General features: G+C 33.2%; 1 non-coding gene across 1 annotated transcript; it reads left to right on the top strand.

The window, feature by feature from the left end:
- Positions 1-7,984: 7,984 nt before the first annotated feature.
- On the top strand, positions 7,985-8,121 carry LOC129064490 (U4 spliceosomal RNA). Its single transcript, XR_008528469.1, has one exon. It is a non-coding gene; the product is annotated as a U4 spliceosomal RNA (small nuclear RNA).
- The last annotated feature ends 710 nt before the right edge of the window (positions 8,122-8,831 follow it).

Here is an 8,831-nt window from a genome sequence, read left to right as displayed (position 1 = left end):
TCCGTTCTACCCAAAGCAATCTATAGATTCAACACAATTCCTGTCAAGTTTCCAATGATGTATTTCACAGAACTAGAACAAATATTTCAAAAATTTATACGGAACCACAGAAGGTGCTGCAAAGCAACAGTGATCCTGAGAAAGAACAAAGTTGGAGGAATCATACTACCTAATATCAAACTGTACTATAAGGCCACAGTGATCAAAACAGCATAAACAGCATGGTACTGGCATAAAAACAGACACATAGATCAATGGAACAGAATAGATAGCCCAGAAATAAACGCACACCTTTACAGTCAATTAATATTCAACAGGGCATGCAAGCACATACAATGGGCTAAAGATAATTTACTCAATAAACAATGCTGGGAAAATTGGACAGATACATGAAGAAAAATGAAACTAGTCCATGTTCTTATACCACATACAAGAAAAAATTCAAAGTGGATTAAAGATTTAAATGTTAGACCCAAAATCATAAAAATTATAAACGAAAATATAGGCAGCGAAATTTCGGCCATTGCTTATACCAATATTTTTTTCAGAATGTCTCCCCGGGCAAGGAAAACAAAAGAAAACATAAACTACTGGGACTACATCAAACTAAAAAGTTTTTGTACAACAAGGGAAAATATCAATAAAATAAAAGGATAACATACAGAATGGGAGAACATATTCATGATACACCTGATAAGGGGGCTAATATCCAAAATTATAAAGAAGTTGCAGAATTCAACACCAAAAAAAATGAACAACTCAATTAAAAAATGGGCAAAGGACCTGAATAGACACTTCTCCAAAGAGGACATACAGGTGGCCAATAGACATATGAAAAGATGCTCAACATCACTAATCAGAGAAACGCAAATTAAAACCACAATGAGATATCATCTCACACCTGTCAGATTGTCTATCATCAAAAAATCAATAAACAACAAGTGCTGGCAAGGAGGTAGAGAGAGGGAGACCAGTTTGCATACTTGGTGGGAATGCAGACTGGTACAGCCACTTTGAAAAGCAGTATGAAGATATATCAAAAAATTAAAAGTGGATCTGCTTTTGGACTCAGTGATTCCACTTATGGGAATATGTCCAAAGGAACCCAAAACACTAATTCAAAAGAACATAAGCACCCCTATGATCATTGCAGCACTATTTACAATCACCAAGATATGGAAGCAGCTCAAGTGTCCATCAGTAGATGAGTGATAAAACAACTATGGCACATTTACACAGTGAAATACGAGTAGGCTGTAAAAAAAAAAAAGGAAAGTTTTACCCTTTATGACATTATGGATGGACCTGGAGAACATTATGCTAAGTGAAATAAGCCAGTCATAGAAAGATAAATACCATGTGATTTCATTCATATGTGGAATCTAATGAACAAACTGAACTAATAAGCAAAATATAGACAGACTTATGGAGAGCAAGATGACAGCTAAAGAGGGAAGGAGGATAGGGAATGGAGGGATTGAGCAAAAAAAAAAAGAACTCATGGACATGCACAACATTATGGTGATTGCAGGGGCTAGGAGGTTATAAGGGGACTAAATGGTAATAGAAAAAATGCAAAAATAGATAAGAAAAAGGAAAATGTTCTGGAATTAGACAGTGGTAATGGTTGTATAACCCTGTGAATATACTAAAACCCAATGAATTGTACACTTTAAAATGGTAAGTTTTATAGTATGAGAATATTATCAATTTTTTTAAAGTAAAAAAAAAGAAACTAGAAAAAAATGAGAGCAAATTAAACCAGCATAAGCAGGAAAAGAGATAATAAAGATCAAAAAATCTAAAAGAGATAATAAAAATGAATTAAGTAGAAAATAATAAACATAAATAAAACCTACTTCTCTTTCTGTGGTACTAATAAAATTGACAAACCTTGAGTCAGATTGATCAGAAAGAAAAAGATGTTAATAACCAATATCAAGAATGAGAGAAGGTTCTACACTACAGACTTGACAGGTATTAAATAAATAATAAAGGGATGTCATGAATAATTCTATGCAAATAAATTTGACAACTTAGAAACTTAGAGGAAATGAACAAATTCCTTGAAAACCACAAACCACCAAAGCTCACATAGAAGAAATAGATAATCTAAATAACCGTATATCCATTAAGAAACTGCATTTTCTGTTTAAAAAAAATCACTCAAGAAAATTTCAATCTTAGATGGATTCACTGATGAATTCTACCAAGTTTAAGAAAGAGAAAATACCACTTCTACATGAATTCTTCCAGAAAATTTAGGGAGAAGAAATGCTTCTTCACTCATTCTGTGAATCCAGCATTGCCCTAATATCAAAACCAGAAAGAGACATTTTAAGAAAACTATGTACTAGTATTCCTCATTTACTTATAAATATGTTAAAAATACATAGATCTAAAATTTACAAAGATATAAAAATATTCTAAAAGCAACTTCAGCAATTCAAATCCAACAATATAAAAAGAGACTAAATACTGCACCATACAAGGTGGTTTAATACTCAATGTAGAATGGTTTTAATATTCAAAAAAATCAATGTAATTCATCATTTTAACAGACTAAAAATGAAAAACCATATGATCATTTCAACAGGCATAGAAAAATCATTTGACAAAATCCAACACTCACTTATGACAAAAACTCCCAGCAAAATAGGAGTTGAAGGTATCTTCCCTAACCTGACAAGGGGCACTTACAAAAATCAACAACCCACAGCCCCAACCATACATAATGGTGTGAAGACATCCTTTCCCCTAACATCAGGAACATGCCAAGATGCCTTTTACACTGTATTCAACATTATATTAGTGGTTCTAGTAGATACAATAAGGTAAGAAGTAGTAATAAAAGCATCTAAATTAGAAAGGGAGGAGTAACACGGTCTTTATTCATAGATAATATTCATGTGATCATCTATATAAAAAAAATCCACTGAAACCTATGGAAAGGCTACTAAAACTAATAATAGTTTTGCAAACTTACAGTTACAAGATTAAAATTCAACAATCAGTTTTATCTCTCTGTATTACCAAACAATTGAATATTGAAATTTATTTAAAAACACCATTTACAATAACATCAAAAATATGAAATATTTAGGGATACATCTGACAAAAGATGTGCATGACCTGTAGCCTGAAAATGTCAAAATGTTGCTGAGAGAAATTAAAGATGATCTAAAGTGTTAGAGAAATATATACTGTTCATGGACAAGAAAATTCAAAATTGCTAAGAGATCAATTCTGCCCAATTTCATCCATTGATTATTTGGATTATGATGATTATGTTTGCTATTTTGATTATGATACTCATGTCATGAGAGTGTACATACGTCAAAACTCATCAAATTCTACACTTTAAATGTGAGATTTCATTGCATGTCAATTACACCTTAATAAAGCTGTTAAAAAGCACTACAAGAACTTCCTCAGTGGTTTTCATAAAGTAAAGTTCAACATTTTGGGTTGAAAAATATGGGCTTTAAGATTGCTTCAGGAAAATCATTTCACCTCTTTGAGTGTTGGTCCGACAATCTACAGAACAGAAATAATAAAACCTGGCTGAAATTGTTGTTGCTGGAATAATTATACCATCCTATTTACAGTGCCTAGGATAGTGCCTGACATCTGGTATTTAAAATGTCTTAAACTCAAGGTCACAAGTGTAAGCCATTATCAGCTACTGCTTAGAAATAAGTCACTGTTTAAAATGAAGAGACTGGGGCATAAAAGAACTATCTCCCTCAGTTCACATTTTGCCTAGGGCTTATCCTGAGTTTATGTTACTTAATAATTTACATAACCTTATGTTATACACTTTAAAAATTTAGAGATGATCATGATGGACACCATGATTTGTTTCTAAAACATGAATTTTCATACACTTTGGTTTGAAAAATATTTTTTATGCAATCACAGCCTTAATGTACTGAGAGGTAAGTCTGTTGTCATTTACTTTTTAAGAATTGATCGATTTTAACCTAAAGCATTCTGATAAACAACACATGGCATTTGAAATGTACAGTTTTCTTCCCTTTAAAACAAAGACAGCACAAACTTAGCATTTATCTGTGAACTGTAATAGTGAGTATTACCAGCTTTATGAGCAGAGGCAAGTCAATAACGTTTCTAGATCTCAGTTTCTTCATTTTTATAGAGTAAGGCTTGGAGTCCATGACTTCCATGATCTTAGCCAACTTCAAAATTGTGTTGCTGGGGTAGTATTTAATGAATTATTTGAATTCTTTTTGAGTACCATGAATTAAACTTGCATATTTCAAAACTTTTGGTCAACTATTTAAGATAATTTTGTAACTAACATTAAAATACATCTGTGTTTTATCATAGCACATTATTATAAGCTTATGGAGATTATTCTTGGATCATAATCAGCAGAGAATTTTGAACTCTTTATTTATTTTATTTATTTTTATTTATTTTAATTTGTTTTTTCAAATACATTTGTCTTTGCCTGCCCCCCACCACTTTCCCTTGCCCCCTTCCTCCTTCCCTCCCTCAGCTCTTCCCTTTTGGTTTTGTCCATGAGTCCCTGCTATATGTGAACTCTTTAAATTAGAGAAATAACTGACTAGAACCACCGATACCAATACCATAATATCTGAAGGGTACCACTGTTTTAAAATAAATGTCAGTGAAAGAGCCAAAGAATCATATGGATTGGATGATTATATTAATTATCTTAATTTTTTAACTTTTTCATGTATGCACAGGATTTGATTTTTCTAGTTTGGTGTATCTGGAATATATACTTCAGAATACTCAGTTTCATGCTATTTCAGGAGTTGACAAGATAAAATGTACTTAGGTATAGCTGGACTTTGCAATGCCCTGTATTTTATTTTGAGTTATGAAATTTGGAAACAAAAGGGAATATAGGTAAATAGAATTGATTTGTATGTGTGTACACAAGTGGATGTTATTGCCAAGATTTTTTTAAAAAATAATAGTAAATGATAGGCAGGTTTTTTGTTCATCTGCCTATTTTATGAAGTTTTATCTTTAAAAGAACATTGCTCTTTGCCTACTTGCCTGATTTATGTTTGTGCATATTGTTTTAATTTAAACCCATATGAATATGCTCTGCTGAATATAATGCTATAGAATTCACAACAAAAAATTTAAACTTAATGGTGTATTTAAAATCTGCAGAACAAGATCAGAGATAGTAAACATGTGTTTTAGTAAACAAAAATACTCTGGTACTTTTATATATTCACATTTGTGTTTCTATGTGTACCCACTGAGAGAGGGACACAGATACGTGCACACGCTCAGGAATATTTTAAAAGAAACTTATCAAAATCACAATAGAACTTGAAGAGAGCACTCACAAAAATCTCCAAACCTCTAGATGATACCCAGAATAATTTTTTTAGAAATGGAGCAATAATTATAAAATATATTGTGTTAATAAATCAGAAAAGGCGCTTGAAATAATCTCATAAAATGTTATAGCTTAAATAATGCCCTTCATCAGTATTCTTTGTTTAACATTTTATGTTTATTGATAAATGAAGATGCATTAAATAATTCAAAGAAAACATTAGCTGCAAGCAAGGAATTAATAATTGATAGGACTGGAAGGACTCTTTTCACTTGGGAAATAGATAATATTAGCTTAATGTGGGGCTGTAGAAACAGAGGAAATGTAATGGATCTGCCGGCTTTAAACTGATGATGGTTATTGTGGTCTAAAACTTGCTACAAAGGCAAAAGCGGGGCAGCTCGGCAAGCGCAATAGATTTCACTCATAGAAGCTGACAGTGCAAACCGTGGCCTGATATGCCAGATTTACACACGGGAGGAGACCTCCTGATCACGACATATACCAAGGAGATGGAAAAATAAGTAAATGCAAGTTAACCATAACTGGAAATGGAAAGAAAAACCTTTGAACATATCAGCATGATAAAAATAAAGAGATTTTACTTTTCTCTTTAACTGTGCTTGAGGACAGAAGCCGCTTGGAACATGGCTACCTTGCTTTTGGCAAGAAACACCTATCATGAGTTCTTAGATTCTCACAGCAGTGCAGGCAGTGGTTCCAGCCGCGCATGTGGCAGAGCCAGTATCTTTGGGGATTTGTGGAGGATGAACACCCCCAGAGAGGAGAGACACGCACGCAGGCTATTTCCATCTCACCTGTATTTGTCCTTCTCCAAATATTAGAGAAAATTGAGTCATACCCATCTGGCATTTCCAGAGGTCATTAATTTTGCTCTGTCTTCCCTATCTCCTCCTTCACTCCTCCTCCCTAGAGGAGAGAGTTATTCTTGAAAGTGCCCAGGGAAAATTCAAGTTACTCCCTGGTAAATTCATCTTTGCCATTGGGAAGGACTCCTTAATTTGTAATATTTATAACAATTATACATCTTTAATAGTTATGTGTAATCTTTTTCAGCCAAACTGAACCTTTAACTACTGATAGCCATTTCATAAATCATCCCTATTCATCACTTTTGCCTTAGACACATGAATTTCCAAAAAGGTAGATTTTTAACTAGTTTCAAAAAAATTATTTCTTTGCTAAAATTTCAGCCATTTACAAAGTCTGCTGATTCTGCAACCTACCCTTTTGGGCTGATGTGGAATTCCAAATTCTTGTATATGCTCAACTCTAAGGAAACAATAATACATTTCATAATTTCTTTTTGGTAATATTCCAGATTAAAGTCCCTTTCCTCTCACCCCCACTCTACACACAAAATTCACAAAAGAGCATTTAAGAAAAGAGAGTCAAAATAAACTATTTTCCACAAAGTTCTGTTTCATCATTTAAAGAAAAAAGTGCTAGAATGGACTGCACAACATCAGAGACATCTCGTAGCCCCAGGTAGGCAAAGCAAACAGGTGTAGTGAGCAAGATGAAGAGGGAAAAAGCGAAATGCAGAAAGTATAACCAACTTATGGTGCTTAAGAGTTCCAGGCTCTTATTGCCATACACAAAAAATAGATTAGGTATTACAATATACTCAAATTTCAAGGGAAACCAGAAATATGATTTTTATTTGTGCATGGCATCTTACAAGCTTGAAATGTCAGACCAGATTCAAACGACAAATCTTACTTGAATTGGTCCATGTTGTGCAGATCAAATAAATGTGTCTGCAAGATCATAGATCCAGGGAGTGAGCCTAGCAGAAACCATGGGTGCATTAGGGGCCCCCTCCTGTTTTCCCAGTAAGGCATGAACTCATTTCCACTAGGAAGTCTCTCATTTGTGCAGACTAAAATCTACTTCATTTGGATCACTTCTTACTTTATCAGCCTGTCTTCAGGTAGTCATCGGATACCATATAATTTGTAACTTAGTGATACTCTGCATTTTAAAAGTTATTCTTAAAATTAACTTATCGTGAAGAGTATGTATGTACTGTAGAAAGTATGAAAGTTACCCACAATTCCACCATCTCAGAGCAACCACTGTTTCTAGTTTATTATATTATCTTCTCTTTCATTTTCTTATACATATAAATTTTAATAGTAACTAAGTCATAATGTATATTTAATTTTGTTGAGACACTATTTTCAATTTGTTATGAGTTCTCTTGTGCAAACTAAAAACACTTTTAGAGAAGAAAATTAATTTTTGCACAGCTTTTAAAAATATTTTTCTCCTACAACCTAGATCCAAAACCTTTACCACTGTCTGTGATGAGGACAAACATTTTATGCCAGCCAGTAAGGAAGCATAAATTAATGTAGGCCATTCATGGCATGGCAAGGACAACCAGCCCACAGATGGACAAGGAAAATTTCAAGATCATTGAGGAAATTGCTGTTAATCAGCTACTAACCTCCATTCTGAGTTTTTCAATATCTTCAGAATGTTTATCAATTAAACTTTTTTTCTCTTCCACATATTCTTTCATTTACTTAGATTTATTTTTAATCTTTCTTTTGGTGTTCTAGGCATTGTGCTATGTGCTGGTGATACAGAGACAAATGTGATATCAACCCAAACTTTGCACAGCAGCAGCATTGTAGCCAATGATGTTTAGCCGAGGCATGATTATTGCTAATTGAAAATTTTCATGTAGGTACAATACTAAAGATGGCAATAAATAAGTACCTATTTATAATAATCTTAAATGTAAATGGATTAAATGTTCCAATCAAAAGATATAGTGACTGCATGGATAAGAAAATATGACCCATATATATGCTCTCTAAAAGACTCTCCTCAGAACAAAAGATTTCCACAGGCTGAGAGTAAAGGGATTGAGAAAAATGTTCCACACAAATGGAAATGAAAAAGAGCAGGAGTAGCAATACCTATATCTGACAAAATAGACTTCAAAATGAAGGCCATAAAAAAAGATAAAGCTGGTCATTACATAATTCTAAAGGGAACAATCCAATGAGAGGACATAACCATTGTAAATATGTATGCACCCAATACAAGAGTACCTAAATATGTAAAAAAAAATCTTGGTAGTCTTTTAAGGAAGATATTGATAACAATACCTTCCTTTATTATAATAAAGGATTTTAACACCCCACTGTCAACAATCTACAGATGTCCCAGGCAGAAAAATTAACAAAGATGTAGTGACATTAAATGACGCACTAGAAATGGCTTTAATTAACATGTACAGAATCTTTCATCCCAAACAAGAAGTATATACCTGTACATTATTCTCAAGTGCACATGGATCTTTCACAAAGACAAACCACATGCTAGGCCACAGAACAAGCTCCAACAAATTCAAGAAAATTGAAATCATATCAAGCATTTTCTTGGATCACAATGGCATGAAATTAAAAATCACCTCAATAAGAAGACAAAAACATTCCAATACCTGGAG

Source organism: Pteronotus mesoamericanus, unplaced genomic scaffold (assembly GCF_021234165.1).
Source record: "Pteronotus mesoamericanus isolate MK-2021 breed Mesoamerican mustached bat unplaced genomic scaffold, CSHL_Meso_final contig_164, whole genome shotgun sequence".
Classification (NCBI taxonomy): Eukaryota; Metazoa; Chordata; class Mammalia; order Chiroptera; family Mormoopidae; genus Pteronotus; species Pteronotus mesoamericanus.
Note: the sequence above shows the minus strand (reverse complement) of the source record. Positions and strands in the feature narration are given on the sequence as shown.